At 42.6% G+C, this 18,898-nt stretch overlaps 1 long non-coding RNA gene across 1 annotated transcript in view; it reads right to left on the reverse strand.

The window, feature by feature from the left end:
- Nucleotides 1–18,686, reverse strand: part of LOC136329045 (uncharacterized) — a 29,974-nt gene extending 11,288 nt beyond the window's left edge. The window contains exon 1 of the long non-coding RNA XR_010730142.1: nucleotides 18,483–18,686. This is a non-coding gene — a long non-coding RNA (uncharacterized lncRNA). The remainder of the gene's footprint in view (nucleotides 1–18,482) is intronic.
- Nucleotides 18,687–18,898: the final 212 nt, after the last annotated feature.

Raw genomic sequence — 18,898 nt, forward strand, 5'->3', positions numbered from 1 at the left:
CCTCTGCCTGGAGAGTTGAGACCAGGTTGCTTTTCCCTGGAGCTCTGTGACTGTGGCCTGGTAAAGAGAACCTTGGGATACACTAAGCTGGGTGGCAAAGGTAAATTCATAATACAAGTTGGCAAAAGGAGGAAAGAGAGCTCTAAATTAAGAGTAGGTCCCAGCCTGAAATATGAGTGGGGCATTGAGGTAGGAGGAATAAAGGAAACACTATATATTAAGCAAAGCAGCAGAAAATAGGACTATCAACACCCACAACAGAGATCTTTGAGGGAAGAATAAAGAACCTGACTATTCAGGCAAAACATAGTTAAGTGGCCCTTGTGCAAATGAGATCAGTTTACCTGCTTCTTGGAAGAAATACCCTAGGCTCGTCCACAGTGTCGTAGATGGGGTCGACGGCCCTGGGCACCTTCAGCCTTCAGTGGCAAACCCCAGCATTCTGGGCAAGGTTAGGTCATAGGTGGCTGGAGCAGGCCTGGAAGAGACTGAACCCTCCCTTAGAGGAGCGAGGGGGAAGCCCACCTTCCAGTGTCCCTGTTTCCTCACAGCAGAGGTGTGTAAGCCTGGCAGGCTTTAGCTCAATGACCTTCCTTTCCACTATTGAAGCAGGACCCAGATGGCATCCTATGAGACCCCTTTGGGGTGCTGGAGCCTTTAAGGGTGTATCCTAAAAGCTGGTAGTTCCCCTGATCTCTATTGGGCTTTTTCTGCCTCTAGGTATCTTAAAAGCCATTCTCAGAAGATCTCGCTGAGGGGTTTGAGGATCCCCATCCGCCTATATAAATCTTTTCCATATATCTGGAGCTATTTGGAAAAAAGACAGAACAGTGTTATTAGCTAGATCTAATAAAGAAGGTAGATTTGGTGTCTCCTGTTCATCAGCTTTCAAAAGAAATGTAAATTTTTTTTTTTTTAAGTAAAAAGCATGATATGGTAGACCCGTCGGAGTCATTGGCCTGGTGTGCAGGATTCCCGGGTTCGATTCCCGGCCAGAGCACACAGGAGAAGCGCCCATCTACCTCTCCACCCCTCCCCCTCTCCCCCCTCCCGGTCCCTCTCCTCCCGCCCACAGCCAAGGCTCCACCGGAGCAAATCCACCCTGGGCACTAAGTATGGCCCCATGGCCTCCGCCCCAGTTGCTAGAATGACTCCGGTTGTAACAGCAACATCCCAGATGGGCAGAGCATTCCCCCCGGTAGGCATGCCAGGTGGATCCCAGTCAGGTGCATGCAGGAGTCTGTCTGCTTGCCTCCCCATCCCCATCCTCAGAAATATACAAAAAATAAATAAATAAAAGAAAAAATACAAAAAAAAAAAAAAAAAAAAGGGGGCATTCCCTTGTGCTAAAGCACCAGGAAGCATGGAGTGAGCTTGAGTATGTCCTATGAAACATGGAGCTCTATGTTTACATATAAGTCTTTGAAGAAGGAGGAACTGCTGAAATAGTTTGTCAGCATTTGTCCCTAAGACAGCAGTCTTTATAGTGGGAACACCATACGTAAATATTTGCTGTCTGTCTATAGATTAAGGGGGGAATATGGCCAATGCTGAAAAGCCATGATCTTTGTGCCCCTCCCCTCCCCCAACCCCCTCCCTCTCCTCCCCCCACCCTGTAACCCCAACACTGTTGTTCATGTCTCTGAGTCTCATCTTTATGTCCCACCTATGTGTGGAAACATAGTTCTTAGTTTTTTCTGATTTACTTCTTTCACTCAGTATAATGTTATCAAGGCCCATCCATGTTGTTGTAAAAGATCCTATGTCATCATTTCTTATGGCTGAGTAGTATTCCATAGTATATATATACCAAAGCTTTTTAATCCACTCATCCTCTGATGGACACTTGGGTTGTTTCCAAATCTTTGCTATTGTGAACAATGCTGCCATAAACATGGGGTTGCATTTCTTCTTTTCAAACAGTGCTATGGTGTTCTTGGGGTATATTCCTAACAGTGGTATAGCTGGGTCAAAAGGCAGTTCGATTTTTAATTTCTTGAGGTATCTCCATACTGTTTTCCACAGTGGCTGCACCAGTCTGCATTCCCACCAGCAGTGCAGGAGGGTTCCCTTTTCTCCACATCCTCGCCAGCACTTATTCTGTGTTGTTTTATTGATGAGCGCCATTCTGACTGGTGTGAGGTGATATCTCATTGTGGTTTTAATTTGCATTTCTCTAATCATTAATGATGTTGAACATTTTTTCATATGCCTATTGGCCATCTGTGTGTCCTCTTTGGAGAAATGTCTATTCATTTCTTTTGCCCATTTTTGGATTGGATTGTTTGTCTTCCTGGTATTAAGTTTTACAAGTTCTTTATAAATTTTGTTTATTAACCCCTTATCAGACGCTATGTCAAATATATTCTCCCATTGTGTAGTTTGTCTTTTTATTCTGTTCTTATTGTCTTTAGCTGTGCAGAAGCTTTTTAGTTTGATAAAGTCCCATTTGTTTATCCTGTCTTTTATTTCACTTGCCTGTGGAGACAAATCAGCAAATATATTGCTGCGAGAGATGTCAGAGAGCTTACTGCCTATGTTTTCTTCTAAAATGCTTATGGTTTCATGGCTTACATTCAAGTCTTTTATCCATTTTGAGTTTATTTTTGTGAGTGGTGTAAGTTGGTGGTCTAGTTTCATTTTTTTGCAGGTAGCTGTCCAGTTTTCCCAACACCATTTGTTGAAGAGGCTGTCTTTACTCCATTGTATTGTCTTACCTCCTTTGTCAAATATCAGTTGTCCATAGAGCTGTGGGTTTATTTCTGAGTTCTCTGTTCTGTTCCATTGATCTATGTGCCTGTTCTTATGCCAGTACCATGCTGTTTTGAGTACAATGGCCTTATAATATAACTTGATATCTGGAAGTGTGATACCTCCCGCTTTTTTCTTCCTTTTCAGGATTGCTGAGGCTATTCGTGTTCTTTTTTGGTTCCATATGAATTTTTGGAATATGTGTTCTATGTCTTTGAAGTAAGTCATTGGTATTTTCATTGGTATTGCATTGAATTTATAAATTGCTTTGGGTAATATAGACATTTTAATGATGTTTATTCTTCCTAACCATGAGCATGGTATATGCCTCCACTTATTCGTATCTTCCCTGATTTCTTTTATCAATGTTTTATAATTTTCTGAGTACAAGTCTTTAATCTCCTTGGTTAGATTTATTCCTAGGTACTTTATTTTTTTGGTTGCAATGGTAAAGGGGATTGATTCCCTGATTTCTCTTTCTGACAGTTCATTGTTAGTGTATAAAAATGCCTCTGATTTCTGAGTATTGATTTTATATCCTGCCACCTTGCCAAATTCTTTTATCAGGTCTAGTAGTTTTTTGACTGAAACTTTAGGGTTTTCTATATACAATATCATGTCATCTGCAAATAATGATAGTTTTACTTCTTCTTTTCCAATTTGGATGCCTTTTATTTCTTTTTCTTGTCTGATTGCTGTGGCGAGGACTTCCAGAACTATGTTGAATAAGAGTGGTGAAAGGGGGCAACCCTGCCTTGTTCCTGATCTTAAGGGGATAGCTTTTAATTTTTGCCCATTGAGTATTATGTTGGCTGTGGGTTTGTCATAGATGGCCTTTATCATGTTGAGGTATGTTCCCTGTATTCCCACTTTGCTGAGAGTTTTGATCATGAATGGGTGCTGGACTTTATCAAATGCTTTTTCTGCATCTATTGAAATTATCATGTGGTTTTTCTCCTTCCTTTTGTTTATGTGATGAATCACATTGATTGATTTGCGAATATTGTACCAGCCTTGCCTCCCAAGAATAAATCCTACTTGATCATGATGTATGATTTTTTCCATATATTGCTGGATCCGGTGTGCTAATATTTTATTGAGGATTTTTGCATCTAAGTTCATCAGGGATATTGGCCTATAATTTTCTTTTTTTGTGTTGTCTTTGCCTGGTTTTGGAATCAGAATTATGCTCGCCTCATAAAAGGAGTTTGGAAGTCTTCCTTCCTCTTGAATTTTTTGAAATAGCTTGAGAAGGATAGGAGTTAGTTCTTCTTTGAATATTTGGTAGAATTCACTTGTGAAGCCATCAGGCCCAGGACTTTTCTTTTTTGGGAGTTTTTTGATAGCTGTTTCAATCTCATTTGTTGTAATTGGTCTGTTTAGGTTTTCTGATTCTTCCAGATTGATTTTTGGAAGATTATATGGTTCAAGGAATTTGTCCATTTCATCTAGGTTGTCTAGTTTTTTGGTGTAGAGTTCTTCATAGTATTTTCTTACAATATTTTGTATTTCTGTTGTGTCAGTTGTTATTTCTCCACTCTCGTTTCTAATTTTATTTATTTGAGTCCTCTCTCTTTTTTTCTTGGTGAGTCTTGTTAAAGGTTCATCGATCTTGTTTACCTTTTCAAAGAACCAGCTCCTGGTTTCATTGATCCTCTGTATTGTTTCTTTAGCCTCTATGTCACTTATTTCTGCTCTGATCTTTATTATTTCCTTCCTTCTACTAGCTCTGGGCTTTACTTGCTGTTCTTTTTCTAGTTCTTTTAGATGCAGGGTTAAGTTGTTAATTTGAGCTTTTTCTAGCTTCTTGAGGTATGCCTGTAATGCTATAAACTTCCCTCTCAGGACTGCTTTTGCTGTGTCCCATAAATTTTGAGTTGATGTATGCTCATTATCGTTTGTTTCTAGGAATTTTTTAATTTCTTCTTTGATCTCAATGTTAACCCATTCATTGTTTAATAACTTGCTATTTAGTTTCCAAGTGTTTGATTGTTTTTCAGTTTTTCTATTGTGGTTGATTTCTAGTTTGATGCCATTGTGATCAGAGAAAGTGTTTGATATGATTTCAATCTTCTTAAATTTGTTGAGCCCGCTTTTGTGCCCTAACATGTGGTCTATTCTAGAGAATGTCCCATGAGCGCTTGAAAAGAATGTATATTCTGCTCTTTTAGGGTGAAAGGTTCTGAAGATATCTATTAAATCAAGTTCATCTAATATGTCCTTTAAGTCTGCTGTTTCTTTGTTAATTTTCTTTCTTGAGGACCTATCTAATGATGTTAATGGGGTATTGAAATCTCCTACTATTATAGTATTGCTGTTGATCTCGCCCTTTAAGTCTATCAAAGTCTGCTTTATATATTTAGGTGCTCCTATATTAGGTGCGTAGATATTTATAATGGTTATATCTTCCTTTTGTATTGCTCCCTTTATCATTATGTAGTGACCTTCTTTATCTCTAACTATGGTCTTTGTTCTAAAGTCCATTTTGTCTGATATAAGTATTGCTACCCCAGCTTTTTTTTCATTTCCATTTGCGTGAAATATTTTTTTCCATCCTTTTATCTTCAGTCTGTGTGCATCTTTTGATTTAAGGTGTGTCTCTTGTAGACAGCATATGTATGGGTCCTGTTTTCTTATCCACGCAGCTACCCTATGTCTCTTGATCAGATCATTTAATCCATTAACATTTAAGGTTATTACTGATATGTAATTGTTTATTGCCATTTTTTTTCTTTAAAACTGTTTTTCTCTTTTGCTATATTCTTTTTTTCCTTTGATCTGTTTACAACAGGTCCCTTAGCATTTCTTGCAGCCTTGGTTTGGTTGTAGTGAAATCCTTTAGTTTTTTTTTGTCTGTAAAGCTTTTTATTTCTCCTTCAATTTTAAATGATAGCCTTGCTGGATAAAGTAGTCTTGGTTGTAGGTTCTTGTTCTGCATTACTTTGAATATTTCTTGCCATTCCCTTCTGGCCTCAAGTGTTTCTGTTGAGAAGTCAGAAGTCATCCTTATGGGGGCTCCTTTGTAGGTGATTGTCTTTTTTTCTCTAGCAGCTTTTAATATTTTCTCTTTATCATTTAGCTTTGGTAATTTAATTATGATGTGTCTTGGTTTCTTTGGATTTCTCCTTAATGGAGTTCTCTGTGCTTCCTGAACATGTGAAATATTTTCCTGCCTTAATTGGGGGAAGTTTTCCACTATAATATGTTTGAACAAAGTCTCTATCCCTTGTTCTTTCTCTTCTTCTTCAGGAACCCCTATGATGCGGATGTTATTTCTCTTTATGTTGTCACAGAGCTCTCTTAGAGTTTCCTCAGACTTTTTGAGTCTCTTTTCTTTTTTCTGCTCTGCTTCCATGCCTTTATTTATTGTGTCCTCTAACTCACTGATTCGATTCTCTGCTTCATCCATCCTGCTTTTAATTCCTTCCATTGTATTCTTTATTTCAGATATTGTATTTGTCATTTCTGTCTGATTCTTTTTTATTATTTCAATGTCCTTTTTTATATTTGTTATCTCTTTATTTAGGTTTTCGTAATGGCCATCTATGGTGGTTCTAATATCTTTGAGCATCCTAACAATCGTTATTTTAAACTCTGCATCTGGTAATTTGGTTATATCTGATTCACTTAGGTCCTTTTCTGGGGATTTCTCTTGGTTTATTTGTGTTGTATTTCTCTGCCTCCGCATTTTCTCTTCACGAGAGTGGCTGTGATCACGTGCTCGGGTGCACAAGGGTTGGTGGCCTTGGCCTTTGCCCTGCCCCCGTGTGTGATGTTATGCTCGGTCCTGAGGGCACTGGCAAGCACCTTTGCTCAGCTGCGGGTCTCCGCCTGTTTCCGAGCTTTCGCCCTGCCTTTGCAGGATGATCCCACTCAAGGAACAGCTGCTAGCCTTGGCTCTACCACCAGGAAAGGCTGCGTGCCCAAGCTCAGCTTCGTAGCGGAACTCCGCCTCTTCTGGGCTTTTGGCTCCACCCCCGCGGGAGGAGCCTGCTACCAAGTCAGACCACAAGCCTGGGTTGCACAGGCGGGGCAGGGATGTGCTCCTCTGCCCTTGCTCCGGGGCTGGTTTCTACCCTTTCTGGGTTTCCCGCCCTTCTCCCGGAGGCTGGATTACTGGCTGCCGGCAGCTGAGCTTAGCCGCTTTTGCACGCCCCCTTCTCCCTAGCCGGGCAAGATTGAGCTCACACCTGAGCCCACTGGTGGCCAGCCGGCTTCCGCCCCTGCCAGCAGAACCGCGCTTTTGTCTCCCGCTGCCGCCCGCTCCCCGGTGGGCCCTCACCCGTGTGGGTGGGGGAGTTGTAGCTCGGACCCTAAGACTCACTACCGTAGACCCGAAAGCTCCCTCCTTCTGTGCGACTCTGCTCTGAATGCTGCGGGGGAGCTTGTTTGGCTGCTCTCCTGCTTCCCTTTGCTGGTATTGCTGTTTCCGGGGGAAATATTCACTTCAGCTTTGGGGAGTGACTCGTCCCAGGGGTTAGAGTGGCTATCTCCCAAAAATGTTTCTCCCTATGCCTCCTAGATTGCACTCTCTTCCTGTTACTGTGGTTCTCTCCCCTCTCCCTCCGTCTCCAGGAGCCCCGGGTGAGTGTTTGTGAGAGAGATGTTCTGCGTGGTCCCTTTAAGAAGGATCCTGGGTCTGAGAAATCAGACTCTCTCACAAACAGTATCCTGACTTGTTTCCAGCTAAATACTGTCCTTATGCTTCTTCTGGGCTCTGGGGCTGCAGGCTGGGGCTTTGTTCCTGGGGCTCAGGGCCCTTTCCCCTCTGCTAAACTCACTTCCCGCCACGCGAGTCTCTCCCTGCTGCCGTTCGCTCCGAGAAGCTGGGCAGCCCTCTCCGCGTTTCCGCTTTTCCTACCAGTCTCTGGGTGGCTTCTTCAGCGTTCCTGGGTTGAAGAGTCCTTTTAGTTTAGTCCAAAGTTGGTTTTTCCAGTTAATAGTTCATAAAATTAGTTTGTAATCCACATTGGTTCTGGGAGGTAGATGCTGGTACGTTAGCCTACTCCAGCGCCATCTTGTCTCTCCTGTATCACTATCGCCCGCACTTCTTAATAAGATGCTCATTTCCTCTTTTTTCTTCCTGTTATTATTTTTAAACTTGAAACTTGGTCCAAGGAGTTTACAATGTCCTGGAGGGAGTTGACATCGAATTTGGTAACTTGGTCATACTTGGGTTGGGGCAGAGACTATTTCTATTTGGGCCTGAGTCTTGGTTCTGACTCCACCTGTGGGATGACTTTTGGTGGATCATTTACTGTCTCTGGGTTCCAGTCTTACCTTCTCAGAATTGAACCACTTGGATTAAATGATTTTGAATTTCCCTTCTGGTGCTAATATTCTATGCACCAATGTTTAACCAACTTATGTAAAAATTGTACAGAAGTCAAGGGTTGGGAGAAGATTAAAGTCTCATTTCCAAGGACAGTGCCTAATTTAGTCCAGAAATGACAAGCTTTAACTCCTATATCATTTCCTCTCAGCCTGGTCTTATAGACTCATAGAGGACTTTAGAGAAAAGAGGATATTTGGAAGCCATCCAGTATAGCTCCTTTATTCTACATTTGAAGGAACTGAGAGACAGGAAGAACACGGTCCAAGAGCTAGTAGATAGCAGATCCAGGACTTGAACCTGTTTCTTTTTTTTTTTTTTTTTAATGTTTATTTTATTGATTTGAGAGAGACAGGAACACTGATCTGTTCTTGTATGTGTGCTGACCAGGGATCTAACGGGCTACCTCTGTGCTTCAGGACGAAGCGCTAACCAACCGAGCTATCTAGCCAGGGCTGAACCTGTTTCTTGACTGGGGCCACAGAAGGTATATAACCATCAGGTTTTGCATTCCATGACTCAGTAGAGTCTGATATGAGTGGTACCGGGGGAATTATGTAAAGCAGAAGTCCTGTTCCTAATCCCCAATTCAGCACTCCTCTCACTCTATGTATCTCATTGTTAAAAATGCCTTCTTTACTCCCTTGGATACCTGATGTGCTCTTTTCCTCATTTTTACCTGCCTGGTCGACTTCTATTCATTTTTTTAAACTCAGTAAAAATGTCACCTCTATGATTCCCTTTTCTTTCCTTTGTACATACCTCCATGGCTATATATTCTTAACATACTACATGAAAATTGGTATCTTACTTATCTGCCTACAGTTGACCCAATAAGGTGAGAACCATGTCTTATTTACCTCTGTACTTCTAACATCTAGCCCAATTAATGCCCACGGAATTAATAAATGTAACATAAATGATGGAATGCATGTAAACTGAAGTCTTCTGGAGTATATAGAATCAAACAGAAAAGGCTTAGGAAGCCATGTTCCATAAGGTATAAATGAGACTAGGATTTTTCTCTCATCTGGTTATTTCTTAGACCTGCAGGTCATCACTCTCATTAAGGACGGCTCCCCTAAGCTGTAAGCAGGAAATGCCTTCGTATCAGGCCCGATGGCCCATATTGAAGACATAATCCTTTGGCTCATGACTCACCAATGGATTCCAGAAGGCTCAGTGTGGGTGGCCTTCCTCAATCAATCAATGACTGGGTGTCCTGGCTTATGATTGGACCCCCTTCCTGCCACCCAAGCTTATAGGTCTCTCAGATGCAGCTTGTATGGAGACCTCTGGCCATCAGGCTTGCTCAATTTCTAACCACCCACCAGGAGACACAGGGAAGCATCCATAAAAGCTAGTTTTTATGACCACTTACATCCCCTTGAGCATGGTCATTATGATTATTTAACATTTATGAGACACCCTCAGTGCAGTAGAGGCGAGGGAAAGGCAGTTTGGTATCCTCAAACACAAGTGGATGTTTCTATATAACCCCACAAAGGTGTGGCTTCCCACGTAGATTATTTTATTTACAACTACATTGAGGAGCTCTTACAGACCAGGGAAAACTTCACTTCAGGTGCCTCATATAACATTAACCCACACATTTCCAGGGGAATCTCAGTTAACCAAAACCTAAAAAAGAAGAACTTTCAATTAACCAGATACTTATTTTTGCACTTTTAATGATTTGTTCTCTGGGTGCAAAGTCCATTCATTTTTTTCTCATTCAATAAAATGCACAGGCTTCTGACTTTATGCCAGACCCTGTATCTGGTATTGGCATTATAGAGGTAAATAACAGCCTATAGCCCCCAACAACTTAATGTTGCAGAGCAAATAGGCATGGGGATAAAAACATAGCGTTATAGGTGATGAGTTAGAGCCACAGCAGAGTAGAGGCCTAAAGAGGGAGTGGTCAACTCATTCCACTGGGTGGGGCCAGGTTGGGAAGGCTTTGTAGGAGGAAAAGCTCAAGGTGGCATTTGATTAATGATGGGGTGGGTGGATGTGGGCTTGACAGGTAGAAGGAATGGCTAAACAAAGGTGTGGGAGGGTGAAATGGCATGAAATATCAGGGAACCCTAAGCTACGCAGATGGGCTAGAACTGACAGTGCAAGAGGAAGAGGTGAAAAATATAGGCCAGGGCTAAATTATAAATGAGACCTTGCCCATCATTTAAGAAGGGTAGCCATGACTACTGCCTGTGACAACACTGGTCACTCTTCTTGCAATGCAATCCTCCCTTGGTTTGGGTGATATCACATTCTGATGGAGCAAGGGCCTACCTTTGTGGTCACTCCCTGTCTGTCATTTGCATGGGATTGTCTATCTCTGTCCACCTTGTAATACCAATCAATGTTCTTCATTGTTCCCTTTACTGTTTTTCTCATTCTAGACCCTTCTTTGAAGTCTTTTCCCAGTGTAGTGGCTCTCCAAATAGTACCTTTTATCCAGATAACTTCTTTCCTGAATTCCAGATGTGTACATAGATCCAACTGCCTATGGAAGTGTCTACTCGATGGGGGCAGCCATCTGCTGCCTAATCCTTCATTTGTTCTGTGTTTCCTATACTTACAAAAAGCACTGATATCCAGCCACTGGTATCCTCAAACCTGGAATTATCCTAGACTTCTTACTTTCCCTCATAAGTCACATCAGGTCTATCAACCATTCATTTATTTAGTTCTTACTTTTTGCTAGGGCTTTGGTCGTGTAGAGATAAATAGAGCAGAGCCCTGGCCCTCGTGTAGCTCACAGTCAAGTGAGAAGAAGGGCACACAAACATGTGGCTGTCACTCTGGGTGCATAACATAGTAAGAGACTGCTGTGGGATCATGGAGAAGCTGTGTACCCAGGGGTAAGGCTGGGATAGGGGCAGGGAGATCTGGCAAAACTTCCTCAGGAGATGATACCTGTGGTCACCTCAAAGAACGAGTAGCAATTAGGCAGGGCACTGTGGGTGGGAGGTGGTGAGGGAAGGGAAGCATGCAGGAGAGGGGAATAACAGAAAGAAATGAATGGAGATGATAAATGGTGTGACGTGGTTATAACTCCAAGTAGTTCAACCTGCTGGAAAGAAAAGTGGAAGGGAGAGTGGTAGATGAGGAGATGAGGCTGGGTTATACAAGGCCTCGTGCTTTCTGATAAAAGATTTAGACATATCTCAAGGGGTATAGGGTGCAACAGTTGGAGAAGAGGACTGACCCGGGCTGGTTAATTGTGCAGGAAGATCACACCAACAGGTCAGGTGGGTTGGCAGGGGGAGGGAGGGCTGCAATCAAAAAGCCGAGAGAGAAGCAATGAGGTCTGACCTAGGGCAGGTGCTCCAGGAAGTGAAAGTGGGGAGACAGTTCTCAAGTAGAGTCAGCTGCCTTTACTCACCATTTGATTATGGAAATGGCGGAAACAGAGATAGAATTAAGATACTGAGTTTTTGTTTTTGTTTTTTGCCGCTGAGTTATACTGAATATTGGCATCTATTTAGAACACAGACATAGAAGTAGGCTTGCAGGGGTGAGCAAGAACCTTTTTTTTTTTTTTTTTTTTTTTTTTTTACAGAGGCAGAGATAGACAGGGACAGACAGACAGGAATGGAGAGAGATGAGAAGCATCAATCATCAGTTTCTCTTTGCACGTTGCGACTTCTTAGTTGTTCATTGATTGCTTTCTCACATGTGCCTTGACCGTGGGCCTTCAGCAGACCAAGTAACCCCCTGCTGGAGCCAGCGACCTTGGGTCCAAGCTGGTGAGCTCTTTGCTCATGCCAGATGAGCCCGCACTCAAGCTGGCGACCTCAGGGTCTCGAACCTGGGTCCTTCCGCATCCCAGTCCGATGCTCTATCCACTGCGCCACCACCTGGTCAGGCAAGAACCTTTGATTTTAGATCAGTTTTGAGATACTTTATCCCAAAATGTTCCTTAAGCTTAAAAGATATCTTCACTTGGGGGTTGGGGCTGACTGCAGCTTCTGGATTTGACCTTGACCTCTCTGGGTTGAATCCACACCCTTGACTTGGGCACCCAGAACAGAACAGAGGGTGGTTTTGCAATGAGGACAGCCAGGATTGAAGTCACAGCAATTCTTAACTGGGGAGGAGGCCATTGTGTACCTTTGCTGACCTGTAGTCTGCTGGTTTTGGCAGGACTTCTGACTGCTGCCATTTCCTGCTAGCAACCCTGGGCTATCAGATACATAGCAAAGCCCATCCACACCAGACAGGGAGAAACTTCTTGAATGCTGTCCATCCTTGCCTTCGGTCCATCTATCTCCACTTGTTTCTCATTAAAGGCTTATGGAAGGGGCTGCTGTGATTGGTGGAATTATCATCACTCTGTCCTCCTTCAACTCAATCCTCTAGAAAAGCTGATGGTCTTAAAATGAGAGGGGCTTTGAAGGAGAAAGTGCAATTCTTAGGGAAAATATAGATTTAAGGGTTAGGTCTAGATAATGGTTTTCTTTTTTCTTTCTTTCTTTGGTTTGCCTTTTATTTATTTTGTTTTAAAGGGCAGGTGTTTCCTATTATCTTTGGACAGAGCAGCATCTCTCCGGTATTTCTTTGGAGCAAGTGAGTGGTGGCGAGCCTGGGGACGAAGATGCGGAGCATGGCCGCCCAGAATCACTTCCTCCTGGTCTGCAGGTGTTTGGACTAAAGGAAGTGGTAGATGAGATTCTCAAGTCTGAGAATCTAAGATGTGGTTCTGAGGGCCAGTTAGTTGTGGAGGCAGAAGCATGAATGGCAAAAGCAGTGGCTCAGGAGTCCTGGCTCTTCTTGTCAACTGAGAAAGCCCAGGCTATTCAGTTAACCTTCCTGAATCAAGATCTCCCTACCTGTCAAATGAAGACAATTATCCTGTTTGCATACCTTCAGGCTGTTGTGAGGATCAAATGGAAATGTCAACCTGTGATTTGTAAAATGCTACGCACTTCCAAGAAACTAGGATCTAACTGGTGACCGCCCAGCCAGCTACTTCACCAATTCAGGCCAGCTGAATTGTGGCCTAGAACATGGTCTGTTTCAACAGCCAAGATGACCTCATCTCAACTTATTGCATGCAATGACCCTGTTTCCAAACAGAATCACATACAGAGACACTAGGTGTTCGGACTTCAAGATAACGGTTTGGGGAAAGGGGATACAATTCAACTCATGAAAGACACATCGTTGATAGTCAAAATGTATTTGTTGTATGGAGGCATGAATGGCTGAAGGCATGGATGCAAGAATTAGCATGGTGCCTGTGGAGGGCTGGGTTGCTTGGAGTTTTCGAAGCTTCAAGAGCAAGGCAGGGATGGGTGAGCCCTGATACCCAAGAGAGATATATATATATAAACCTCCTTCTTAGCACATTGGAAGCACTCGATCAGATATAATTACTCTGATTTTAATTTCTACTGGTTGTGAGGTGGATGCATGATGCTGGTGATGCAGTCCTGCTCCTGGGTGACTGACTGCACAGCGCACTGGAGCTGACTGTCAGCAATCCAGTCTGGGCCGACACCATCCTGTTTACCGAGGACCACATGCATGCCCACTTACTCAGCAGCAGAGACTGTCATCTTGTTCCGGGCCCTCTAACCTGGTCATTTTCCCTTTACATCCCAACAATAGGCTGTTTTCTGTCCGCTGATAAACAGCTTATCACTCATGAGCTGAGATCAGAGACGGGCCGAGGGTTCTGGAACATTTCCTTTCGAGTCATAACCACTGAGACACAACTTCTGATTAATCAACCCTTGTGATACAGCATGGGCAAAGTCACAGAACATAAATAGCAAAGGAAGCCAAGATTAATGTGGAAATGTCCCTGAGATATCAGGATAGGAAGTTGCAAAGGAGCCAAGGGGGCTCCTTGGAGAATGAGCTGGAAGTCAGAGAGAGATAACCTAGTAGTGGGGTGGAAAACGGCTCTGGCGTTGACTTCCATCCTGTGCCACCTACCAGCTGTGGGAATGGGGTAAGTCATTTTCCCACTGCGAGTCTCAGTTTCCCGAGTACAAAGATGGGAATACTATGATCCATGTCATTGTGCAAATGAGAGAGACTACATGAGGGTTTGATGGAGAGCCTGGTGTTTAGCAAGAGCTCAGTGCATGGTGACGATGATAATAGCTTACACAAATTGAGTGTTTGCAATGGGCAAGGCATTTTATTTTCTTTCTTTTTTTTTCTTTTTTTGTATTTTTCTGAAGCTGGAATTGGGATCCACCCAGCATGCCCACCAGGGGGCGATGCTCTGCCCATCTGGGGCATTGCTCTGTTGCAACCAAGGCCATTCTAGCGCCTGAGGCAGAGGCCATGGAGCCATCCTCAGCGCCCGGGCCATCTTTTGCTCCAATGGAGCCTCGGCTGCGTGAGGGGAAGAGAGAGACAGAGAGGAAGGAGAGGGGGAGGGGTGGAGAAGCAGAGGCGCGCTTCTCCTGTGTGCCCTGGCTGGGAATCGAACCCGGGACTCCTGCACACTAGAACCAACAGGCCAGGGCCGGCCAAGGCATTTTCTAAGTCATTTAACCCCATGAGGTAGATGTGATCATAAAACTCATTTTGCAGTGGAGAAAATCGAGATTCAGAGGATTGAAGTAAATGTCCAAATCACATAGCTGCGAAGTTGCAGAGCTGAGATTCAGACTCAGGCACCCTATTCTAGAGCCTGTGTTTTCAACTATTATGATATGTAATTGCTGGCATAATTATAATAGATATTAATTATAATTAATATAATATAATAATAATAGAATATAATAGATATTCTCTAGCTATAGAATGAGAAGGTTGGGCATTTTCAGTCAAGAAAACTGGAAGGAAAAGAAATAAAAGTTATTACACAATTTCTAGGTGCCAGGTGATTAAAATAATTATATTATCTTAATTAATCCTCACATGCAGCCTAAAAAAAGATGTATTATCACCTGAGTTTTAGAAATAAGGAAACCATGACTCAGAAATAGCCCCCAGCTAAGATTCAAACCCAATTCTGCCTGGTTCCAAAGCCCGCATTCTCTCCATCACACACACTGCCTCCAGAAAATGCACTCAAGGCTGCTCTGAAGGGGACACATGACATCCAGAGCCTGTCCCTAAGGGGTGCCTAGATCACTGGGGCTCTTCCTTACTTGTGTCAGCTGAGAGGTAAGGAGGACCATGAACAAGTTCACAAGACACTGGATCCAAAATGAGTAACAAATCAGACTCCCGCAGGAAACGAAGAGGGCAATCGGAAAAATACTGCTGGGGTTTGATGGTCCATGAAGTGCAGAGGAAACATCCGTGAATAAAGAAGATAGATGGGAGAGTCTTTATTTAAAACTGGCTGGGAGTGAGGAAGGAAGACACTGACCTAATTTTAGAAAGCCCCAGACTCCGAGGCTCCTAAGTACAAGACAGAAACCCTTGGGTGAGCATTGGTTGTCATGTACCATCCGCTGGCCTCCAGAGGAGCGGCTGGAGATGATTCAACTTGAAGCCATCCCCCATTGGAGTAGAAAGAGATGAGCTTTGATGTCAGACCTAGTGTTGAGCTACCTGTGGCCTGAGCCGTGGTTTCCTCACCTATAAAATGGGATAATAGTATCTGCCAGATAGTTTTTGTTAAGGATTCAATGATAAAAGGTTGAAAGGGCCTAATAAATTGCCTGGCGATTGCTAGGCAGTTATTTAATGTTTATTGGCTGAATCTCATGGGAAGATGATATGTTTGTAAAAGGAAGTCTTTGTTGAATCATGGTAAGAGTATCGTCAGTAGTTTGTAATTTCTTTACATTAGAGAAGAAGTTCCAAGTCTACTGTGTTTGGCTTTTCCCTCATTCAATGTCTATTACACTCTAAGTGTAGTAGAGGCTCTAAGAATGCTTGGTAACTGCCTGAGTAGAAACGCATATGCTAAAGCCTGGCATGAAATATTGTTGCTAATTACACAATGTACTCTGAAGTTTGCGTTATAGGACTTTAACACCATTGTCTCTTTTTTCCTTCAAAATTGAGATATCTGTTTGTTTTTCTGATTCTAAAAATAACATAAGTTGGTTGAAAATCATTTCATTAATTTCTGGGTAATGTGAAGTAGTTAGTGAAAATATATTCTCTAATTTGTCTTCCCAGCTATGACCATTTCTTTTTGTGTGTGTATATGCTTCCAGCCTTTATTCTGTACTCATATAAACATATATATTGCATTCTAGGTGCGCGAGCACGCACACACACACACACACACACACAACTTAGTGAAGAATCTTGATGTTTAGCTTCACACATTGCCACCTGGGATAAAGACTACATTTCCCAGGTTTTATTCCACTGAGGTGTGTGCTTGTGGCTAAGTTCTGGCAAATAACATACATGCAGACAGGTTCTATAGCACTAAGAAGATTGCCTAAAAGAGGCTAATTCACACAGGAAGTATGTCTTTCCAGTCTTTTGTCTGTCCTCTTCTGACTAACAAAATAGATGTGAATGTAAAGTTCCAGCAGTCATCATCGTAGGCCATGATGGGACCCTGAGCATGGAAGCCACACATTGCAGACCAAAAGAATGGTATCAGCGTCACTAACAACTTAAAGGTATAGCCACATCAGCCTGATTACCTTTCTTCATTTCTGCTTTAACATTGGAGAATAATTCTGTAGTTTTAAGCCACTGTGATGGGGTCTTCTGTAACTGACACTGGAATATATTTCTTTCTTTCTTTAAGTGAGAGAAGGGGAGATAGTGAGACAGACTTCTGCATGTGTCCCAACTGGGATCCATCCAGCAACCCCTGTCTGGGGCTGAGCTCCAATCAACTGAGCTAATTTTAGCACCTGAGGCTGACATGCTCAGACCATCTGAGCCATACTCAGTGCCTGAGACCGATGCTTGGACCAATCGAGCCACTGGCTGTAGAAGAGGGAGAGGGGGAGAGGAAAAGGTGGTTGCTTCTCCTGTGTTCCCTGACTGGGAATCCAACCCAGGACTGTGCCAACTCACTAGGGATGGATACATTTTCTAAATGATAGAAATTACTACCTCCCACTCCTTCTACTTAACTTCATATTAAGGATATTTTTCCCTGTCAATGTATAAAAAATCTACTCTATTCTTTTTCATGACTACATAAATATTCCGTTGTAAGGCTTTACCATAATTTATTCAATTCCATCTTAATAAAAATCATAAATACTTTGCAATCTTTGAAAAACTTTAAATAGTATGGCACATAAATCTTTGTTCATATTTAAAAATTTTCTTAGAATGAGAAGAGAAATTTTAGGGATAAAAGACTTGTGTATTTTAAAATGGTAATCTAATTAATTAAATTGAGAAATCAATTTGGGCATTGTAATTGCTATGTATTGCCAAATTGTCTCTAAAAAATTGTTCCAATCTTTAGCAGAATTAAACAAATATATTGTGAGATATTTCATGCATGCAAAACACAAAGGGTAGCATAAGAAACACCTGTATACCCACCATCCAGTTTAAGAAGTATTATAGAACATTTCCAAAATTCCCAGAACTGCCTTGTGTATCTCATGCTGAGCGCATCACCCAATCCTTCCCACTCAGCAGGTTAGTGTCTCTTGATCTTTCAACAACCCTCAAGGCCTGTGGGCGACTCGGTAGGGCTCATTCATTTATGAGTGACAGACGCTCTACCCTATCCAGAAAATCATGTAATGGTTCATACAATTTAAATGTCCTGGGATAGAACTTGCTGAAGGTGGAAACACAAATTACCTTATTTCCCCATGTATAAAACACACCCTTTTTCGAAAAATTTAGAGTCTAAAAACTGGGTGCGTCTTATACAGGGGTTGTAGGTTTTTCTACTTGCATTTCTCACTTTTAAGCACTTGTTGAGGAGTTGTATGAATTTTATGGTGAATAAAACTTGAGTTCAATAACTTTATGTAGTACATTTTTTTTCCTTTTTTCAAATTTCGGGCCCCCAAATTAATGCACGTCTTATACATGGAAGCGTCTTATACATGGGCAAATATGGTATGTCATCAGGATCTGGGCTCTCTTTTTTTCTCAGGCCTCTTCATACTGGCTTCACTGTGTTTCCACATAGCGGCAAGATGGCGGCCAGCACCCCCAGGCCTGCATTCTCTGTGTTCACATCCAACAGGAAAAATTAGTGCATCTCCTAGTATCCCCCACAGAAGATCTGGATTCACTCTGATTAGATTCACGAGAGCAATATGCCAGTCCTGAACCCATCTCGCTCCCACTATGGATTTGTCATCTGGAATTTATCAAACCCTGGGAATGCTTATTTATATTTTCTGCCTGTATTGGAATAACAAACCCCAGGGTTAACTACCTTTTTGGTAATATGGTCCCTGGCAGAGGACAGTACAAAGATAACCAACACTAACATTTACTAAGTGCTACAATGTGCTTGGTGCCTTACCTCATTCAGTCTTCCCAACAAACCTTTGAGCGCGGATGATGCTCGTTTTATAAATGAGAAAATTGGAGGCTTCAAGAAGATAAATAACTGGGCTGAGCTCACGCAGCTTGTGTGTGTGTTGGGGCTGGGATCCAGCCCTGGATTTGCCTCGCTTCATTGTGCAGCGGAGATGTGGCCAGGTCACGTGGCCTCTCTCGCAACAGGCATGTGTTTACCTCGCAAGGCTGCTGTAAATATAACATGAAAACACGGTGTGAACGAAAGCACTTCACAAACATTACTTCATTGGACTCGCTGACATGCCCTAAATTTACCTCCTCCAGGCCCCTGAGGGGAGGGGAGGGGACAGCTCGGTAACACAGTAATCCTGGCATAAACAGATTAAGTAAGGGAAGAGGGAGACAAGTTATTCCCTG

This window comes from Saccopteryx bilineata, chromosome 3, assembly GCF_036850765.1.
Source record: "Saccopteryx bilineata isolate mSacBil1 chromosome 3, mSacBil1_pri_phased_curated, whole genome shotgun sequence".
In the NCBI taxonomy this organism is placed as follows: domain Eukaryota; kingdom Metazoa; phylum Chordata; class Mammalia; order Chiroptera; family Emballonuridae; genus Saccopteryx; species Saccopteryx bilineata.